Source organism: Pinus tabuliformis, chromosome 7 (genome assembly GCF_031772625.1).
Source record: "Pinus tabuliformis cultivar Carrire ecotype Pingquan chromosome 7, CPIR1, whole genome shotgun sequence".
In the NCBI taxonomy this organism is placed as follows: domain Eukaryota; kingdom Viridiplantae; phylum Streptophyta; class Pinopsida; order Pinales; family Pinaceae; genus Pinus; species Pinus tabuliformis.
Genome location: NC_142293.1, coordinates 1,228,063,682 through 1,228,085,758, shown reverse-complemented (window position 1 = coordinate 1,228,085,758; position 22,077 = coordinate 1,228,063,682). Strand labels below are relative to the sequence as shown.

Sequence of the window (22,077 nt, the reverse complement as noted above, 5' to 3'; positions counted from 1 at the left end):
ATTTATATGTTCTTTCCACCACACCTCTCATAGTGTTGTAAAAGTCCCCTACTGCCCATGATTATCTATATATATATATATATATATATATATATATATATATACCACTCAATTCAATACATGTAAGCAATGGACTTATATTGGCATATTAAGACCCTGTTGGGAAGAGTGTTGTTGAATAGGAATAAGGTTAAGGAGGATATTTTGCTAATGCTTGATGAGCTCCAACTCTACATGCAGAACTTGGATTGTAACATGTAGAGGATTGAAAACCATATGGGCCTCCCACCAGATCTAAGAAGCTTGCAATAACATAGCAAAAGCCAATTGAGTTGGGCCCTCCAATTCATCCTAGTCTCCATGAGTTGCTCCTATTTTTGTAGTTTATTTTTGTGCTTTTTTGTTTATCAGTGTGTTTTAGCTATTGTTGGATAATATAGATCTTTAGACCAAAACTAATGTATTCGTTGATTTCCATTTTAGCCATCAAACTTGAAGTTAAGATTTTATGGTTATGCCACTAGTATAATATCCCTAGTGGCAAAGGAGGACAAACCGAGGCTATGAAATATGTATTATTTTGAATGTTAGATAAAATTTTAACTTTACAAAAAAAAACTTCCAAATCCACTCCAAATGAAATGAAAATCAATTCCATGTTATGTTTTCTTTAAAAAAAGGAAAGAAAAAAGAGATTATTTTGTTCCCTTATTGGTGTTACCTACACAACATTCAACATATGTGAAATCTAATGTTTGCAACATGTTAGCTATATTGTTAAGTAGTACAACATTAATTAAAAGTCAAAGAAAAGCTTCACATTGTCCACCTTCCCCATTTGCAATCTTTTCATAAAATTGCACGGGCATTAAGCCCTATTCCTTGATTTAGTTCAAGAGGCCTATTCCTTTATTTCTATGAACAATCGACCTAGTCTTAATGCATATTGGTTAGCTTTAATGTGGAAGTGGGAAGTTCCACTAAAGCCAAAATGTTTCTCTTGGCTTGTTCTTTTTAATCGGATCCTTACTTGGAAAAATATGATGAAGAGGGATTTTAAGGGCCCGCGAAGATGCCCCTTATGTGGGTTGCCTCACGAAGACACTATGCATTTGTTTTTGAAATTCCCTTTTACGATCACTATCAGGGAGGAGGTCTCTAAAATACTTAAGATCAATGTAGTGGTGGATTGGTCTTCTATCTATTCTTGCACTATTAATTGGGCCTCCAGGCTGAAAGCATACGTATATGTCCCATTGTACATTTTATGGGAAATATGGTGGTGTAGAAACACTAGCGTTTTTTAAAATAGATCGTCTAATGTGTTGGTCACTAGTCTGAAGATAGTTTCTTATTTCTAGGAGATTGGCCCAGGGTATCCTAAGATTCATCGACACTGTGTTTCCTTTAAGGACCTTGGGGACTCCTTTCCCATTGGATTTTTTGATGCGGCATCAACTAATGGTCAATGCAACGGCGTGGCCTATATAAAGCTTAGCCCATCTCAAGTTTACCACTTTTATTAATATGGTGGACCTAGTTCTAATTGTAGGGCAGAGGCGTTGGCTCTATGGTGGGTGCTTCAGTGTGCTGCTTGGCTTGGCATCAAGAATATTCTTATTGCTGGTGACTCCAAATCTGTTGTCAAGTGGGCTCAGGGCTGAAACTCTCTATAGGTCCCATCCCTTTTCCATTGGATGCAGAATATCAAAGCCCTGATGATCTCCTTCATCAACATTTCCTTCCAACATGTAAATTGGGAGCAAAATTCATTAGTAGATGGCCTCTCCAAACGCGGGACTTCCCTTCAGTTGGGTATGATGCACTATGATTTCCTTGTCAAAGGAGTTAGTTGTGGTTTCGAGACCTTTGAATTCTAGCATTGGATGGTTTTTTTCATTTTGCTTTGTTTTTGTTTTTCATTTTTTAGATCAACTTCCTACAGGCAATCCTTTAGTTTCTTTTTAGGTGGAGTTTTTTAATCTATATTTCTCCTTCCTATGGACTATTTGTGGTATATTCACATGGTGATTTCGGGTTTTCGAGGGATGTTGTTCACCTGGACTATGTTGTATCATCTCTTTTCTGTGTTGATGGGCATTGTATCGCCCCTGTTTTGGATCTAATCATATTTTCTTCAATATGGTTCTCTATGCCTATTGGCCATTATGTATTGTGTGTTTTCGAATATGGGATATCAGGATAAAGAAGCATGATCATGCAAACTCCTTTTTAATGAAAGAAGTTTGTTTTTTCTTGTGGAAAAAAAACACCACATTAAGCCCACATGCTTCACAAAAGAAAATGCTTTGTGAAATTGAAATTTGACCCATGTTATGTCTTATAAAAAGATATGCATATTCAAAATGGACTAAATACTTACATTCATTGTGTAATTTTTCCACACCTACATATGTAATATGTGTCTCTAAACCCTATCCACCCCCAATGCCTTATGGTTGGTGTAGCATTACTCAAAACAATGTCCAATGTACTTGGTTCCTCTTTCCCTGGTTTGAGAACTATTGAGTTAAGAATATTATGTGTTAGAAGATCCTAACACTCAAATTCTCATTGTTTGAAAATCTAAACAATTATGCATGCTAGTCATGATCTACACATAAATTAAGCCATCAAAGTCTTGACATTGTAAATGCTTGTCTCAACAAACTCTTGACTAAAAGACAAGACAAGAAGGATATAACATGTGTTTTCTCTTAATTATGGAAGTCAAATGCTAGTGTTGTTCAAAACAAGAGTTTATGTGTTTGTGTTTGTGTTTGTGTGTGTAAGAGAGAGAGAGAGAGAGCCTCCAACCTAACACATAACACATATGCAACTCAATGTGATTCATCATTGAAACATATGTGAGTCCAATTTCAAACCAACATCTAATTATCATTGCAGTGAGGCGCTATACAACCCACTATGAGGGAGATGTTATCACATAACATTACATTTACAAATAATAAAATAATACTTACATTAATAAATAAAAAATACTAATAACACAAAAAAAAATCAATGTAGGCCATAAATAAAATGCTTCAATTTCCACCTTAATTTTACATCAAACTTTATATAAAGAGATAAAGTAATTGAAAGTAAAAAAAATAATTTAATTTTTTATGAGAGAGATATATAATTCCTTCACTATTAAATACAAAGTTGTCAAATGACATGTAAAGATAATATTATTGTAGGTGTAATCCATCCAATATTCATTTGACATGTAACATTTAAAACAAAAACATTTTAATAATAAACAAATATTTTACTATCATTCATAAACAAGAGCCACATGGTGACAATGTTACTGCCCTTGCTTTTTTTGGACATTTGCCTCCATGTGGTTTGTTGTTTAGAGAATGTGTTATTGAATATCCACAATATTTTATAGTGCTCATGTATAGTAACAATTGAAAATCAAGTAACCATGAAAGTAACAGTCACAAACAAAAGATGAGATCAGATAATCCCATGCAAACAGAACATAGGTTTCAATACTATCTACAGGAGTCATAAATATCAATCCAAGGCATCACATATATTACAAATTTACCAAAGATCCCACTGCATTTTTTTAGCCGGGCTATGTAATTGGAGCGTTCATAAAAAAAGCTATTTACATAGTAATTGTGGTATTATTGACAATAATTCGAGATTTACATTGTAATATTAGTTTGTTCATTAAAAATAAATAAAAGTATATTGTCTGATTTCTAATATCAACAATGGGTTCTTGGTGTGCAGAGTGTGCATGTCTATGAAACAACCCTGTACAATTAGGCATCTTTTGCATTCAAAAATCTTGAAAGAAAATATTTGTTTGCAAAACTCAAAAATGTTGCAAGAAAGTATTTGGTTGCAGATAAAAACCAATAGCAAAGACCTTGGTTGATTGCAGATAAAAACCAATAGCAAAGACCTTGGTTGATTGCAGATAAAAACCAATAGCAAAGACCTTGGTTGATGAGTATCGATATCACAACGATGCTCCTTTTGCATAATACCTACACAAGCAAGCCACAAAACATTGTAGTTACTGATGACAATAGGGTATGAATGCATTTCTTTTCTCAGATTTTTTCATATTAAAATGCTCGAGACTTAGTCAGTGACCTTTGTGAAGGGAAATAAGTTGAGGCAGAAATGCTTTCTACTTTAGTGCCTCCGATTTTACTGGCAAATTTCTACGTTTTTAGGCATTAGTATCCTCTTGCCATGAATTGAATTACATACGGATGATAGATACAGGGTAGTTCCATAATTGATGATTTGAGTTTTATAATGTGAAGTTGCCATGAGAGTACAATATATAATGTGAAACAGAGCAAGACAAGAACAAAACAAAATCGAAAAATATAAACAAAATATAAGGCTCTTGCCTGGGATTGCTTGTTAAATTCAAAATATTTGTAATAATAGATTGTAGTGCTATGGAAAAAGAATTTTCCCACCCTGAGTAAAATACAGTACACAAAACCTGCATATGTTATCATTTGGATGTTACAATGTATAATAGTCCAGACAAAGCAAGGCAAAACAAAAATATTGAAAAATAGAAATGAAAGATAAGGCTATCGCCTGAAACTGGTTTTAAATTAATGAGATTTCTACCAGTAAATTGTAGTAAGATGGAAAAATAATTTTGTCATTGCAGTTGTTGCAGGTAAATCCAAATGTCGAGTGATGTATTCAGCGACATTCTTTCTGTCTTCTCGAAATGATTTCAAGAGGAACTGATGTCCATGTGTCTAGAGTCTATTTTATTGAAACATTGTTTTATTGTTCACAATAGAAAAAACATTAATTTGAAACTAAAGTTTAACCATAGTGACTTTAGTAAAAGGGCTTGCGATATAAGGTATTTGGAGTGATAGTGTTTAGTGAAATCATTCAACTCATCTAAACAAAAGGCTTTGTGCAATAACATTATTAATATGAAAAGCACTTCAGTACTGTAGGAGGAATACCTGGTTATCTAAATGTTCATTTGCATTATTTGGAATTGATCATTGTCCAAATGCTCAGAAGCAGAAACGAGACAAAGGGTCAATATATTTGAGCAATGGCAATTCATGAAGCTCAACAGAAGATTTTGCAGGGATGATAGGTTGATCTCGAGTTGTCAGAAGGATTTTGTAGTGTTGCGCTTCAAATAAAAAATTATCCAAATTTGTTGTAGAGCAATTATCAGCCAGTATCACGAGAGTTGACCTGCCCTGATTCAGTAGTTGCTCCTGCAGTTGTTTTTGTCTATCCTCAAAATTCCGTAATGCAGGTTTCTTGTTTGCAAAAATCTTCTTGCATACAGTGTGTTTATTTTCCTCGAAGTCTAGGGACTAGTGCATAATTTGAACATGTGTAAGTAACTTGATGTCATTATAACAGAAGAAGCGTAAGAGATTAACATTGAAAAGATAAAACATTATTTCTGTATGTTTTGAGCTCCACGATAGTCACAAGGTGGCTAGTTTCAGAATCCAATTTTCTTAATTTTAAACTTTTAATCAGAGAAAGCAAAGGCTCCGAGCTAGCATATGGTAGCATTAAATGGTGGCGAATATACAACATAATATATCCGTTTAAAAATTTAAAAAGAGAAAGACACGTGAGCAACAAGTGCGCTATTTTTGTGACAAAAGCCCAAGTTTAACTTTGTTAAACCAAAGGCCAAGAATATTATTTCTAATTGTTGTGAAGGGTGGTACTCAAAGTATGCAAAAAAACTATAGTTTAAAAAAGAAGAAAGGGCTACTACAAAATGACAAATCTAGTTTTATGAATACATGTCGAGCATTTGCAAGAGAAGAGAATAGGGATAGGTATAACGATTAAAAAGCACTTAAATTCGACATGAAAGATTAAAGAATATTGATATAAGACAATCACCAAGGTCCCTATGAAAGGAAGTCTATGTAAAGGCTGAATTGAAGTCACAAGGCTTTGAGAACACCTTTGCAAAGCTAGTGAGAATTTTGCTGAAACATGTGAAATATTGTGTTGAAGACTTGGTTTTAGGTATTGCTACGAAAATATTGTTCTTTTTCTTTTGTGTGTTTGGTCTTGGTTTGGGCATTATGGACGAAATTCAATCAAGCCATGCAAGGTTGTGATCTCGCTCATTTTTTGGTTGAGCCAAGTTGAGTTTGGCAGTCGCTGTATTACTTGGTCGTGTCTTGTTACTATGTTGAACATAATCTCAACCATGAAAATAAATACAATTTTTTTTTTATTAAATGCTATTCTGACATGCTGCTTGCCTCAAGTTTTACTTGATCTAGCAAGGCGTAAATTAAAAAGTATTCTAAAGGGTACCATTTCTTGGAAACTTAAATTGACACCTAGTTTCCATGTAGCTTTTGAATTGTTTCCATAAATGCAGTAGAAACTGTACTGGCTTTAAATGGATGTGATAATGCACAAAAGTGTGCATACTTGGCAAGTCTGTCAACTACCACCATGATGACACTCTTTCCCTCAGACTTGGGTAAACCTGTGATAAAATCCATTGGAACCTCCTCCCAACGTTGGCTTGGAATGGATCAAGGTTGTAATAGACCCGGTGTCTTAATTGTTTCAACTTTATTTTGTTGGCAAACCAAACATTCCGCCACAATCTTTTGAATATCTGATTTAAGGCCATCCCAAAAAAATTCCTTCTTAACCCTGTGCTAAGTTTTTAAAAATCCCGAGTGCCCTCCTAAGGGAGAAGTGTGCAATTCCATAAGAATCTTTTGTTTTAGCTGGGAATTCTTACAGAGGTATAAGTGATCTTTGTACCATAACGAATCATTTTGCCAGCTAAATGTATCCGACATACTGGAATCTTGTTGTAACTTTCGAATAAGTGCCCACACTTCTTTGTCATTCTTCCATTCCTCCCTTGCTTCATTTATCCAATCTGGTTGGATAATAGAAATGGCGCACAACAATGCTTCCACATCCTCATCCTTTCTTGAGAGTGCCTCTGCCACCACATTTTGCTTCCCTTTTTTGTAGATGATTTCAAAGTCATAACCCAACATCTTTGTGACCCATTTTTGTTGCTCTTCATAGGATAATCTTTGTTCTAAAAAGTATTTAAGGCTATCATGATCTGTTTTTACCTTGAAGTGTCTTCCCATTAGGTAGGGTCGCCATTTCTTAAGTGCATGGAGTATTGCCAACATTTCCTTCTCATAAGTAGCTTTGTGTAAAAACTTTCCCTTGATTGGACGACTTTCAAAAGCAACGGGTCTTTCATCTTGTATTAAAACAACACCAATTCCATTTCCTGAAGCATCGCATTCCACAATAAAGGTTTTTGTGAAGTCTGGTGTAGCTAAGACAGGTGCTTGGCACATTGCCTCTTTAAGATGTTCGAAGGCCTTTGTTGCTTCTGGAGTCCATGAAAATGCATCTTTCTTCAATAGTGTTGTTAGAGGTGCTGCTATTCTCCCATAATTCTTAACAAACTTGCGATAATACCCTGTCAACCCGAGAAATCGTCGCAGATGCTTTATGGATGTGGGGATTTTCCATTCCTTAATGGCTTTAATTTTGCTAGGGTCTACCTTAACTCCTTCATGAGATACAATATGACCTAGATATTCCACCTCTTGTACTCCAAAGAAACATTTGGATCTTTTTGCATATAATTGTTTCTCCTCCAATAGTTGTAGCACCCTGTCAACATGTTCAACATGATCCTTCCAAGACTTGCTGTAGATTAGTATATCATCAAAAAGTACTAACACAAATTTTCTAAGGAATGGTTTGAAAATTGAATTCATCAAACCTTGAAATGTTGAGGGTGCATTGGTAAGGCCAAAAGGCATGGCCAAAAATTCATAATGACCCTCATGAGTTCTAAATGTTGTTTTCGGAATGTCTTCAGTCTTCATTCTGATTTGATGATATCTTGAACGAAGATCCAACTTGGTGAAGTAAATTGATCCATGCAATTCATCCAGTAATTCATCAATGATAGGAATGGAAAACTTATATTTAATAGTGAGCTTGTTGAGCTCCCTATAATCCGGACACATGCGCCATGATCCATCCTTCTTGTGCACCAATACTACTGGAGCAGATAAAGAACTTTGACTCGGTTGAATTATACTAGCCTCTAGCATTTCTGCAACCATACGTTCAATTTCACTCTTTTGGGCATAGGGATATCTGTACGGCCTGATGTTTGGAGGAACACTTCCTGGAATCAGATGAATAGCATGATCATGATCACGAATAGGTGGGAGACCTTTGGGAGTCTCAAATACCTTGGAATGATTGTCCAAGACTTTTTGGAGATCTGGAGAAATAGATGATTCCAATGTGGAAACATTTGGCGAACATAATTGTGCAATTACACCTTTTCGTTCTTTTTTTAGAAGCTTTGTCATACCATTAGAGCTGATTATCTTTCCCGGTTTCCCTGCAATACCCCTTAATTCAACTTCCTTTCCTTCCACAGAAAATTCATGAAAAGTTCTTGAAAATTAAAAGCTATTGTACCCAAGGATTGTAGCCATTGGACTCCTAATACAACATCAACACCTCCCATTGGAATGGAAAGCATTGGGCTAGTCAATACATATTCTCCCATGGATAGCTTGATATTATGGCACTTTCCAGAGCAATTTATTGTTCCTCCATTTGCAACCATCACTTGACACTCTGGTGCTGGATATAAGAAGCAATTCAATTCTTTTGCTACCTTACAATGAATAAAATTGTGGGTACTTCCTGAATCAATCAACACTATTACCTTTTTCTTCTTGATTTGTCCTTCTATCTTGATGGTTTGAGGGGTGGTAATTCCCTCCAATGCATTACAAGATATGGTCGGATTCATTTGTTCTTCATCTAGGTTTTGTTCCTGGAGTATATCCTCATCTTTTGACCTTTCTTACTCATTTTCTTATTCCTCTTCACAATATATGTAGAATAATTTCTTCTCAGCACACTTATGACCTTTAGTGTATTTGCTATCACAACTGTAACAAAGCCCTTTTGCTCTTTTTTCTTCCAATTGTTGTGGTGTCAACCTTATAGGTTGTGGAAGACTAGCGGCAACAACACTTCCGTCTTTATAGTTGTGAGTGGCATGCTTCCTAGTTGCCATAATTTTCCTTTCCATTTTTCTTGCTAACCTGAATTCCTTCTCTAATGAACCAGGTTCCCAAAGGCGAACATCATGTTGGATATTATCCTTTAAAGACCCTATGAACACATCAATCCTATGCTCCTCTGGAATATTTTTTACCTTTATGTTCAATTTTTTGAACTCGTCAATGTGCTCCATTATTGAACCCTTTTGTTTGAGACTTATCAATTGGGTAAAAAAAGTGTTGCTTTTTGTATTCTCATAATGTGCTATCAATTCTTCCGTAAAAATTGCCCCCAAGTGATAAATTGTTTACGAGAGAAAAGCCATTGATACCATACAAACCGATTTGGTTTCAAATATAAAGTTGCAATACGTACCTTTTGTTTGTTTTGCACATTATTGAGATCGAAAAATTGCTCCATCTGTAATATCCATGTTGCGGGAACCTTGCCATCAAACTTCCTCATATCGATTTTTGGAATATGGTGGGTCTTTGATCCAACATTAGAGTCTATGAAATCATGATTAACATTTCTTTTGTTCTCATCATGAGTTTCCTTTACTACCCTTTCACCATTAGTAAACATTTCTTGTAGAAACTTTGTTAAATCTGTCTTCAAATCTTCCATGTTTGTCTTCAAATCTATCTTCAAATCATCCATCTTAGCTTCCACGTCAATCATCTTAGCTTCTACGCCTTTCTTTAAACAATCCATCTTAGCTTCTACGCCTTTCTTTAAACCATCCATCTTAGATTCTGTTCCTTTTTGTGCAAGGGACAATTGTTGCACTTGGTCTTGTAATTTTGATATATCATGTTGCATTTCTTCCTCTTCTTTATGAGTCATGCTAGAGCTTTCAGGTTCCTTACTAGGCGTTTGCATTTTCTTTCCTCGGGGCATCAGTTACCGATAATAATTCTCTACTATGCCCTTTGAATTCCTTCAAAATAAATTTCAAACCAATCTTAAGCAAAAATTTAAAAGAATCTACACACCTTTTTTCACTTTATAGGAGCTCGATATTGCCTCTGATGTTTATCTGTACATTCAAATCATCCAGTTCTGAAATTGTGACCTGCAGTAGCCCTCTGTGTCCTTTTTCCAATGCCACCAGTCTGATTCAAATTGGATTCTCCAAGGAAGAGTTATGCGAAATCTCCCACAGTGACTTGATTATAGACTAGTTCAGTAGAGAGAACTTGTACGACGTGCCACAAGTCACTGTTTCGACCTTTGGCTCTGAAAGATATATACAAGAAACTACACTCCGTCCTCTTTCTATAACTTCTTACGAAATTTCAATCCGATGCTCAAAGAGAAAGTTATGACGATTTTCCCCAAGTCACATGTTTGAATGTAATTCAGGAGTCTGTAAAAAGACCAACTTACTCAGATCATATATCCGCAAATATAGCGCGAAAAACTCTGAAATTCGGACCCGAGCTTCAGCGCGATGTCTTCTCAAATGGGTTTTTTTTAGCTTCTGAAACGTCGCAGAAAAAAGTTATAGCGAAAATGCCACGATGACCTGTTTGGAGCAGCGAAACCCTAGAATCCAAAGCTCTGATACCAAATGTTATGAAACCAGCTCAAGAATAAGATAGAAAAAATAGTTCAACGCCTTAAAATTCAGCCTCTTCGAGGGGGAAACCTCCTTTACATTACATAAATGAACAATTCTTGGATGATTCAAATGACAAAACCTCCTTTCTATATATAGGAGTCTAAGGAGTCACAATATAACCCAACCGACCTAACAATAATAATATAAAGCCACAAGAATAACAATAGAGGGATTCTATGGGGCACAATAATAACAATATGGGGACAATAGGGGCACAACAATATTAATAAGGGGTACAACTACAATATTAATGGGGTAATCACTAGTATTATAGGGACCCAACAAGACCTCTAGACATACTCATCTACATCTAGGCCTGCTCCTACAATTGAAATTATGAAAAAACTAAGACTTCATCAACTTGTTCTTAATTTGATCAGAAAACAAAAGTAAATAAATGGTGTGTTGAAGACATAAGAACACAACAAAATTGCCAATAATGTTTACCATGAAAAACCATTTTGCGTATAAAAAGCATGTTGATTGCTAGAGCTATTGTTGAAACACCAAAGCAAAACGCATATGTTGAATATACATTCATGCTTGTTGTTACATAAACAACTGAAATTTCATATCCAGAAGGTAATGGAATGGCCAAAAGCAGAAGTATTGCAACAACTCCTTGGAAAATAAGAAAACATACATCCTTGAATCAACATGGCCTGAGAATTTAAAACAACATACAATAATTTATTCATTACAAAATGCAAGTATTATAGGAACTTGGAATTCCAAATTACACCATGATATTCCTCTTGCTTATAGTAACTTGATAAAGTATTGTTTCTTTGGATATAAAAAGAAAAAAGAAGGGAAATATTGAGATGCTTGGGTAAACTGTCATCATTGTAGAACATATTTGCTTTCCCCCGAGTTACTAGAAAACAACTCCTCGTTCCCATACCCTGAAAATTTTACAATATGGAAACAATTCTAAAATCTCGGGGAAATGATTTCAAAGCATTTCCAGGACATTTCTTGCGAATTTGATATACTGGGAAGGGCCATTTTTGGCCATAAAGTTCCTAATTGGAATGGTAAAGAAATTTAAGAAGGAAAATTAAATATGCAGTTTATTGGGAGAGGCTAATCATTTTTGGAATTTATAGATCCTGAGATGGCAACACTTTCTAAAATTTTGACAGTTGTGTATCCAACACCCCTACCAGTTTCAGAATTTTTATGGGCAAAATATTGGGCATGAAGACTCAAAAGAATATATCATCTGATTTCCACTAAAATATAATATATCTCAAAACTTCTACACCGTTCATGTTTAGTGTCAAATGTCTGCACAATTTTCAACTGAATAGCAAGAGAGTACAGAGGGAAGCATGTAAAACGCAATAGCTACACCCTGTGGAACAAATTAAACTTTACAAATACCTTATAATGTCAGAAGTTTTTAAATTCCAAACAAATTATTTAGCCCACATTGGCTATTCCATTCCAAAATCAAACATGATCAAAGATGTCGTAAGGAATTTGATAAAATTAGAGTATATACATATGTGACCTCTGCCACTGAGTGTTGCACCAAAGCACGATAACATAAAATGCCAAAAGCAGAATCGTGTCAGCCATTATAACTGCCATCGCAATGATATCTTGATCTAAAATAATCATCAACCTAGTGTCGCAACCTTCCAAACAAATTGTTTAGGCCACATGGGCTATTCCATTCCAAAATCAAATATTATCAAAGATGCCCTAAGGAATTTGATAAAAATAGTGAATATACATACGTGAACTCTGCCACTGAGTTCTCCACCAAAGCATGATAGCATAAAATGCCAAAAGCAGAGTTGTGCCAACCATGATAGATAGCAGATAAACTAAGTCCCGATCTAAGATGATCATCAACCTAGTGCCCCAAGAAATTACCACAACTACTGGTGAAAGTACAACAACCCAAGCTATAAGTGATAAAAATGCCGAGACAACACTCAACCGCAGACCTTAAAGAAATGATAGCCATTTGCTAGCAAAAGGCCAACTACAAAATATCCAAGAAAGCCTTCAATCAACTTGAACAATCAATTTTTAGTACAATATGCAACTTATTTGACAACAGAACACTAACCACAATAAAACATTTGCTACGAAGATACAAAATTTGTTTTGTTAGACAACCTGCAAATAGAAAATGAAGTAAATTGGGGAACTAACTCCAATGATATTATAGAACCCTGCAAGAATCCAGTACACATGCAACATTTATTGAAAGGTACATGGTATTAGGTTGCTTTTATTGAAACCATATGCATCATTCAAAACTTGAAGTTTGTCATTCCACATTGTGCATGACATTAAAACCAAACAATGTCATGCCATGCCTGATATAGTTTCATAAGGAATCCAAAACATATCATTTCAACAAACAATCCAATGAGCAAAATTATCTTTTAATGAAGACTCCAACAATTCCCTTACATGTAATGCTTCTGCAACTCTTCTAAGCTATTTACTTATAAATATTAAACATAAGGAAACAGCACTTGAATCTACCAATATCTTCCAAGAGATCACTTAAGGCAACCTTAAGCACAAAACATCATTTGAATCTCCTGTGTCCATAGAGTTTTACCTTTCAAGAAAAAACCAGGAATCTTGACACCTACATAAAAGGAAAGCTCAGGATAGTGCAGGGACAAGAACTACAGACATACATGCACATGTAGTAAAAATCCATGTCTGCTACTTGAAAAGAGAGAAAAAAACTATCTTCAAGAATTTCTTGTTTTACTGAAGACTATCCCACATTTTAGCACAAAGGTAAAATACACTTTCTTAGCCCCTAGAATTTCTTCTCTTGTTGAAGCTTGTCAAACATTGTAGCACACAACTATCTCTTTGGATGCACAAATATCAATTTGGTCGTAAAACATAATTTGTTGCCAACTGTGTCATCAACCAATAACATCTAAACTTGCTAAATGATGAGATAAGGTAATAAAATTCAATTTGTGATAGAGAAAAAAGTCATTATAGATTTCGTGCACTCTTTAGGGTATCATCCATAAATCATTTCAGCATCATGAACAAAAAATAGCAGCCTCAATGGCTAATGGTGTTTGCAATTAAAATTAGTTGAGCTGATTGAGATAGGTGTGTTATAAAAAATAACAACTCAAGTTTTGCCCATTCAACAAGAACTGACATTGAGTTATTTATCTATGATTCTTTTATGATCAAGGCACTCAATGAAATATAACTTGTAAACTTTAAAAAAGGATTATTCGTATCAATGAAGACTTGTTACATGAAATATTTAGGGAACATGATATATCTAGGGACCACAATATTTTCTAGTGCTAATGCATAGAAACAATTCAAAATCAATTAACCATGAAGGTAACAGGCACAAACAAAATATGAGATCAGATGATCCCATGCAAATAGAACATATGCTTTTTTTTTTTTTTGCAGAGAGAAAAAACCAGATAGATTATATTAAAAGAATATAATGAAACACATATACATAGTCAGATATTCATGCCTGGATGAACCTTAGCGTTCCTGAAAAGAAATAAGAAAGAGAGAAATGCAGATAATGGATGATGCATCCCAAACCGGCTGAAACAGATAATATGACATATAATCCTTATGAAGGAGGCAGGAACGACAAAATGTTCATATGCAAAACAGCCCAATGAAAGCCATGACTTTAGAAAGAAAATGAAATCAAAAATGTCATCATCAAAACCTGTAGGAAAAAATCCCTACGAGACAGGAGTGATTGAACATTCAGTAATTCGCATCAGAATGGATGCAAGAGGGGCTCTTCAGTAATGTAAGAGGAATAACTTTCACATGCACTTCGACATACACAACTCCTCTACTCCTGGTATTATTATTATTAACCGAATTGATTGATACACCAATCATGTTTTAATTAAATTTATCTTCAGCGGAAATACAAAAATTGAATACAATCATCTTTAAATGTGTGCCTATTATTGCAAGCATAATTGAAAACAAACGTATTCTTGACAACATGAGCACTGCTAATAACTAGTTAAATGCCTTGCGTTTTTTCTTGCAGCATATTCTGGAAATTTCAATGTTTGTCGTAATATATAAGACATTCAAGCCTTTATAAATGAAATCGAAGCTCTATTGAAGAAGCATACGTAATTTTTTCATCCGACTCTAAACTTATAATCAGTTTCATATCCCGATTTTCATCTCTATGCGCGCTTCTATTTATGTTGCATCTGGAGTATTATACAAGCGACGACTTTACCAAATTACAATATATTCTCTTGCAGCAGCCTTGCTTGTGGCAGAGGCTAGTAATTCACGGCTGTATTAGCTGCATGTTCAGGAGACAATTAATAAATCCCATTGTAGCATGGTTTTTCTTGCCCTTGATTTTGTGGTACAATGTTAAGAAAGTCCTCTCACAATCTACTTTCCACATTGCTCAAAGCAAGACGCTAGCTTTTTGAGATCATTAGTAAGGTATTCCTTGGCCTCAATCTAAAATTCAGCAGAAAGAACAAGGGGCATTAGGATTATCAATCAACAATGTAAAGGAAACATTTGCATTGCATACACCACCATGTACAGGGGAAAAAAGAAAGGCATCCAAGTCTATAGCAACAAAGCAAGCTCTGGAACTATTCACGTTCCAGGCTTTGAAAACAACTATTACTACCATAGCAAGCAAAGCTATAAAGCCTGAAAGCCAGCCAGACAGAAATACAACTACTACATACTATCACATCGATAACTTGTTTTAACTTTATGAATAACATTAGCCAACAATCGCAATGTCCCTCTAGTAAGGTGAGGAAGAAAAGCAAGAACTCGGCCCTTTTAGGTGCGCAGGATATTCCGTTGTTTGATGAAATCTGAACCATGAAAAAAAACCTGTAATCCAAAGAAAAAAAAGAAGAACAACACTATCTCTGTTCAAATTGATCCCATACAACTGTAATCCAAGTATAAGCATTAGTTTACACCTGGTCCAAGTATGAAATCTGCAAGCAGTCTACGCCGTAGCAGGGTGGCCCTAACCCTTGTCACAACGCACCTGCAACGATAACATAAACAAGATTAGTACCCTTAGGTAGAAGACAAGGGCCATGAGTACATCTACAATAAAAAAACATAATTCTGATACTGAATCGTGGTCTCTGGGAAAGGCTTCAAACCCTCGATCAATTGATCCAAATTGTTGACTCGCAGACACGGCTGGTAAGACCAAACCCCCCCCCCCCCCCCCAAAAAAAAAACAAACCTTGAGAGATGACCATAATCGCCTGATTGTTGGCCTGTGGGAAAGACGTCAAACCCTCGATTAGTATAAGACCAAGTAACAAAAACAAACCCTTGAAGAGCGATCTCTATCAAAGCACCAGAAAGAAACCCTTGAAGAGCAACCGGAGATAATGCAACAATACCCAAATCCAACAATTAAACTTCTAGCTACTCGACCCAAGCTAGATTAACTATTCATCTAATGCTTGTCCTCTCTACCAGATAATTAAAAATGTTTTACAGGTGGTGACGTTGAGCCTCGGCATTTGCAGCCATGGTGGTGGCGGCAGGCCGACGTCACCACTTTGGGAACTCTCTGCCAAAGGTTTTACAGGTGGTGACGTTGAGCCCCGGCATTTGCAGCGGCAAGAGCTAAACAGCCTGCTATCGGGCCTTTAATGCACCCGATAGCGGCCTCACCATACATACATGCCCATGCCTTTCCATCCCGCATCCATCGTTTCTCCGGGAGCTCGACTGCAAACTTTTTCTGGGAAGGGGTAACCCACCATCTCCGAGCTGGCACCCGCTGTGCTGGCGCATTTTCAAACCAACGCTCGCTCCCAAAACTCCATTTGTTCCATTCGCGCTACCGTCGAATCTCCTCTGCAACCCCTCTCCAGCGTACACTCCATCCCGCTCACGGTGCTGGCTCACCTCGCAGGTCCGCTCACGGTGCTGAATCCCGGCAGGCAGGCAGATATACTGATCAGGCGAAGTATCAGCAAAATGCACAAGCAATCAAGCCTGAATCACCGCCGGGACGAAGAAGTCCAGGTCCCAGCAGATTCAGATCTCTATTCCCCCAAATCTGAGAAGCCTAAATCACTGCCAAAACCGATGCACTATGTCCTGAAAGAGCAGCGTTGGTTGTTTGTTTTGGTGGGTATGTTGATAGCCTCTACGATCTTCATTCTCCAGTCCAGTCTTGCAAAACGAGACACAAGGAAAAATATAGGTGGCGCTGAGAAATTTTTGTCCAGCAGAGCGGGGAATTCTGGAGTTCAGAAGAGAACCACTGTTTCCAGGATCGTGGGTGGTGTGAAGAGGCAGCCTCTGAGAATAGTTGTAACAGGGGGGGCAGGATTTGTGGGCAGCCATCTGGTTGACAGGCTACTGGAGAGGGGAGACAATGTGATTGTTATCGATAATTTCTTCACTGGTAGAAAGGAGAATGTTATGCATCACTTCAACTCGCTTCGAGCTCATCCGGCATGATGCTGTTGAGCCGATATTGTTGGAGGTCGATCAGATTTACCATCTGGCATGCCCTGCGTCTCCCGTTCACTACAAGTTCAATCCTGTGAAGACAATCACACCCACACCTTGTAGGCAAGTTTTGACTTCCTCTGCATTTTGAAGTTCTGCTTGATGTCCGTCGTTTTGCTTTTTGTTTTTTTCTTTTGAGTTCTTAAAGCAACAGCGGACATCCTTTGGCTTAGGTCCCAGGTCTGAAGGGTTGCTATTCTAGCAAAATTGCTGGTGACATGCAACTGGTCTCATTCCTTTGAAACTCATGCCATATGGGCGGGGCAGACCATAGTGAGAATGCATCCGAGGTGGTCCAGCTCATGCTTCCTCGATCTCGTTATTGAAACAATGCCCTGTTATGCATCTTTTGCTATTTTGGTTGGCTTTAATTTTTATGTCTGTGCAGGAGATCTCACTATTTTTCCTTATTTTGGTATCAACTGTTATAGGTCGTTTTGCATCGATGCCATAAATTGCTTAATCTGCTATATTACCATGCTTATGTAAACGGATCAACCTATGTCTATGAAACATTTGCATAGAAATGGATTTGAGCTTGAAATATGGGCTGAGCTTTTAGGTTAGAAGGTCGGTTTGCACCAATTTCCCAACTTTTCGTCCTGAGATAAATCTTGGTGAATTTATCACCTGCACACACGTCTTTAATCATCTATTGCACACATAATAGGTTCCAATAATATTGGCAGGATATGTTCATATTTTGCCTTGATTACTGACAGTGACCAAGTTACAATGATCCACATTAAGGATGTGAGTTGTGTGGCTATAGATTATCCTCCTTGCCTTTGGATCTTAAACGAAAATTACCTAATTTTAGGCTGTTAACTCCTTTGGAGTGGGTTATTGCCTAGTTTTTAGCTATTAGCTTCGTGTTAGGCAACTCCTCCATAATACTTTATAATGGGATCTTTTTGGCAGTCCCATTGTCTGCACTTCTGGTCTTTTGGACATTAATAATAATTCAATTCAAGTCCATTCTTGGGAGTGAATCCCAGGATGTCTTGTTCTGGGAGGGTTCCTAAATTTGCTGTTCTCTTTCACTTTATCCAGTTTTTGAAGTTTTTCTTAATATTCTTTATACAAGACAAATGTGATGGGGACATTGAACATGCTGGGTCTGGCAAAACGAATTGGAGCCCGCTTCTTGCTTACCAGTACAAGTTAGGTATATGGGGATCCTCTCCAGCATCCACAGACGGAGACATATTGGGGAAATGTCAATCCTATAGGTATGGATTGATTGCTTCCATTTGTGTGGTCTATAGTGTCTTCTATAGTTTTCTGTTTGTTCTGTATTTGCCTTTTTTCAGTTCGCAGACATACATAGAAATAAAACAAAATGTACAGGTTAACTGTTTCTTTGTACTGTCATGTATTATGGGAGCATCCAGGAGCACGATATGCAAATGTTAACTATGTTTATGGGTTATAACGTTTCAGGAATCCCAGATCTGATTGTAACTTCTGTGATTCCCATAATTTTGGTTCCTAGAACAACTAACATCTGTATTCCTGTTTAAGGCTTTAATTATCCTTTGTCCACGTGTATCATTTATATTTTTATTTCTACTAAGTGGATTTATGCTCAGGTGATAGAAGCTGTTATGATGAGGGCAAACGTACAGCTGAGACTTTGACGATGGACTATCACCGGGGGGCCAATGTGGAGGTATCGACTCCTTTATCTCTGTAGTGTGAATGGGTTTCTAGCTGCTACCTGAAAATAATCTTTCGGATGGATATTACCTGCTTGAAAGAAATGTATCCTCAGATACTTTGTTTTCCATATCTCCATGTTCTAAGTGAGATATATAATTTGTATGTGCCTTATTCTTAGTTCTTGGATTTCTGTACACAAGTAGTTTCCTTGCAAGAGAATTAGAAAATATCCATTCATAGTTTTGAGCGTAATTACTGTTCCCACAACCATGTTGGTTGACCTAGTATTCTCATGTACGCTGACACTAGTAATTCACATTACAGAGTACTAAGGTTGGTTCTGTCCAATATTCTTCAGCAGCATGCTTTTTCCATTAGGTCGGCCCAATTTTCTTACATAAATGTCCTTTCTTGTGAATACGTACTGTCCTTTGTAGCCTATTAAAGACGCATAATGCTATTTCTATTGTCACACTAGCTCTAATAACTGGGGTTGTAGCAGGAAGTCTGTGAGTCCAGGAGTCTTCAAGGGGATCAGAATGTTTTCAACATTCTTCAAAAGGATTGTAAGGAAGCTAAACGTTGGGACTGAATTGTAGTAAGAATCCTTTCTGGACTCTTGGTTCACCAATGATTATTTTTGTTTGTGAAGACTCAAGGGTGGATGAGTACATTGTGAGTAGAAAAGTAAAAACAAATTGAGCAGGTGCAAAAGATCATTCATGCCCTCATAGTACTTGTTGCAGAGATGAGTTGTTAAATGTGACTACAATATAGAGGGCCTAGGCTGTCAAGTTCAAATGGGGAGGAAAATGGATGCTAACGTACGATTGAGAAAAGCTGTTATGGAGAATCTTCAAATAATTGCTGGAACTTGAGGTAAATGACATTTGTAATGGTGTTAGTTGAGGTTACTCGCCAAAAGGATGAAAAAGAGCTAAGTTTCTATATGTAGAAGTTCAAACTCCATTAGTGGGACAAAGCTACTAAGAGTTACCTAAGAATTTCAATGAAGAGTAGAAACATAAGGTACAAACATACTTGCAAGCAACTATTCCCTCATGTGATAAGTGATTGATAACATAATTAAAGACAAGCTCACATTAACTTAATTGTGAATTTGGAAGATGGACAAGCTCACATTAATATTTTCTATATTTTTCTAGAAGAAAACCATGGTTGATAAAAACTAACAACCTAGAGATATATGCAACAACAATCACATATATCATAAACTCATCCAAGATGTCTAGACATTCATAGTCCAGTCTAGTACTTAGTATGGTAGAACAGTCTAGGCTGCTCTTTTATGCCTGTTCTGAAGAGCAGTTTGATCTTCCTCTTCTTTGATCACTAAACAATCACATCATGTTATACATTGTCTAAATTCATTTGAATGCTAATTATCCGGTGTCAGGGCCTTCTCATGTTATAATACAATCTAAACTGGGCCCTCTAATCTTATGTACAAAGGCAATGGAGGTTGAATGATTATCAAAACAATGGAAGCAGAATTAGAAAAAAATTGTTTTGTTTCATTGGACTTTAAACAATTGGGTATCTCTGATAATTAAGTTCAACATCCATCATAGCTATAAGTGGTGTCCAATCTCTCCTTCTTGGACTTGTCTTGCTTACATGATTTGACTTCCCTGGATATTGCCTCTTGTTGATGGAGATCTGGATAAGCATAGGAGTGTTCTCTCTATTTGGAACCCTCCACCCAATGCAAGCCCTCTTTCAAGATGTGAGCAGAGCTACTAACAATCAATTGTAATCAAAATCGCTGGATATAGCAATGTTTTTGAAAATGTAACAGTAAAAACCATTTTCTAGGATTTCTTATAGTCAATCTTACTAAAATATGATATTTTGAAATCCTTAGAATCCTAGATAGCATGACAAGGTTTGTCTTAAATGGTTCATTTCTTCTTGTCATGCTACATACTCTTTTTCATGACCATGCATGCATTATTAACATGAGCGTGCATTATTAATTCTTTATGCTAATAGAAAAATAAAGATGCTCTCTTTATGCCCAAAGTCTTATCACTAATATTTGATTTTGTGTTATTTTTCAAGGATGTGCATTCAAGTTTGAGGTAGAATAAAAATAATCAATTTCAATCAGGATATTTGATCATATTTCATATTCTAACATGAATCTATTTTGTTGTTGTCACTATGCAGTGCTTCTAAGCTCACAGAATGGTGGAAAAGTGGATACTGTGCATTGAAGTATCATGCTGCCCAAATCCGGGTCAAGCATCTTTAAAATTTGTCCTTCACAATGGGGCAAAAAATCATGTCGTTTATAGAATATGGGAAGTGCAGGGAAAGACAACCAATAACGAAGCATACTACATTACACTTGTTGCAGGATTAAAAGAGGCAAAACACAATGGGGTCAATTACATAACAGTATTGACAAACTCAGATTTAATTTGTAATCACATGGAAGGCATCTACAATGTTCGCGCAGACAATTTGAAGCCCCTCTACAGAGAGGCAAAAATATGGAGTGCTCGATTTAATTCTTTTACGATAAAGCACCTTGCGGAGATCCATAAAATGTCTACTGATCTAATGGTTGGAGCAATCTCAAGTGTAGATGTAGGTGCTAGAGATGATTTAGTATCACTGTTCATTCCATTGGTGAACATTGATCAGCATCAGTATAAGTCTCGACTATGTGTATACACTATGGTTGTCATTTTTCTTGGGACTCTCATACCGTGGTTCTTTCACTAAAGAACCCGTTAATGTACTTTTTTTTAATTTTTTTTTTTTCTTTTCCGTTTTGTAATATCATTCACTTTAAATGTCTACTCATGTTATAACATGCTTCATGTGTTCAGTTCTATAGGGATTTTGTCACAAAGTCTCAATTTAGATACATATATATATATATATAGTAAATGAGACTTTGTATTTATCAGTCATGAGGATTTATCAACCATGTTACCTTTGAAGTAATAAGAGTGCACAACCTAGCAGCTTAGTGGAATCTTCCACTTGTGTTTTCATCCCAAATCCCATGGAACTACCATAAAGTGTTATCAGACCAATAGCCTTTTGTGCCTCCACCTTTCAATGGCTATCAACCAACAAGTTCTCTGGTGGACTTGTTAGCTCTATCAAGCACAAACATTACTATATGA

General features: G+C 36.4%; 1 long non-coding RNA gene and 1 pseudogene across 2 annotated transcripts; one reads left to right on the top strand and one right to left on the bottom strand.

Annotated features, from left to right (window-relative positions):
- Nucleotides 1–14,591: 14,591 nt before the first annotated feature.
- On the bottom strand, nt 14,592–16,202 carry LOC149251813 (uncharacterized). The gene is made up of 3 exons (XR_016266909.1): nt 15,966–16,202; nt 15,688–15,758; nt 14,592–15,202 (listed from the first exon to the last, which is right to left on the bottom strand). It is a non-coding gene; the product is annotated as an uncharacterized LOC149251813 (long non-coding RNA).
- A 1-nt stretch (nt 16,203) lies between these two features.
- LOC149251812 (UDP-glucuronic acid decarboxylase 1 pseudogene) lies at nt 16,204–21,678 on the top strand (annotated as a pseudogene). Its single transcript, XR_016266908.1, has 3 exons — nt 16,204–18,486; nt 18,847–18,926; nt 21,107–21,678. The product of XR_016266908.1 is annotated as a UDP-glucuronic acid decarboxylase 1 pseudogene (transcript).
- Nucleotides 21,679–22,077: the final 399 nt, after the last annotated feature.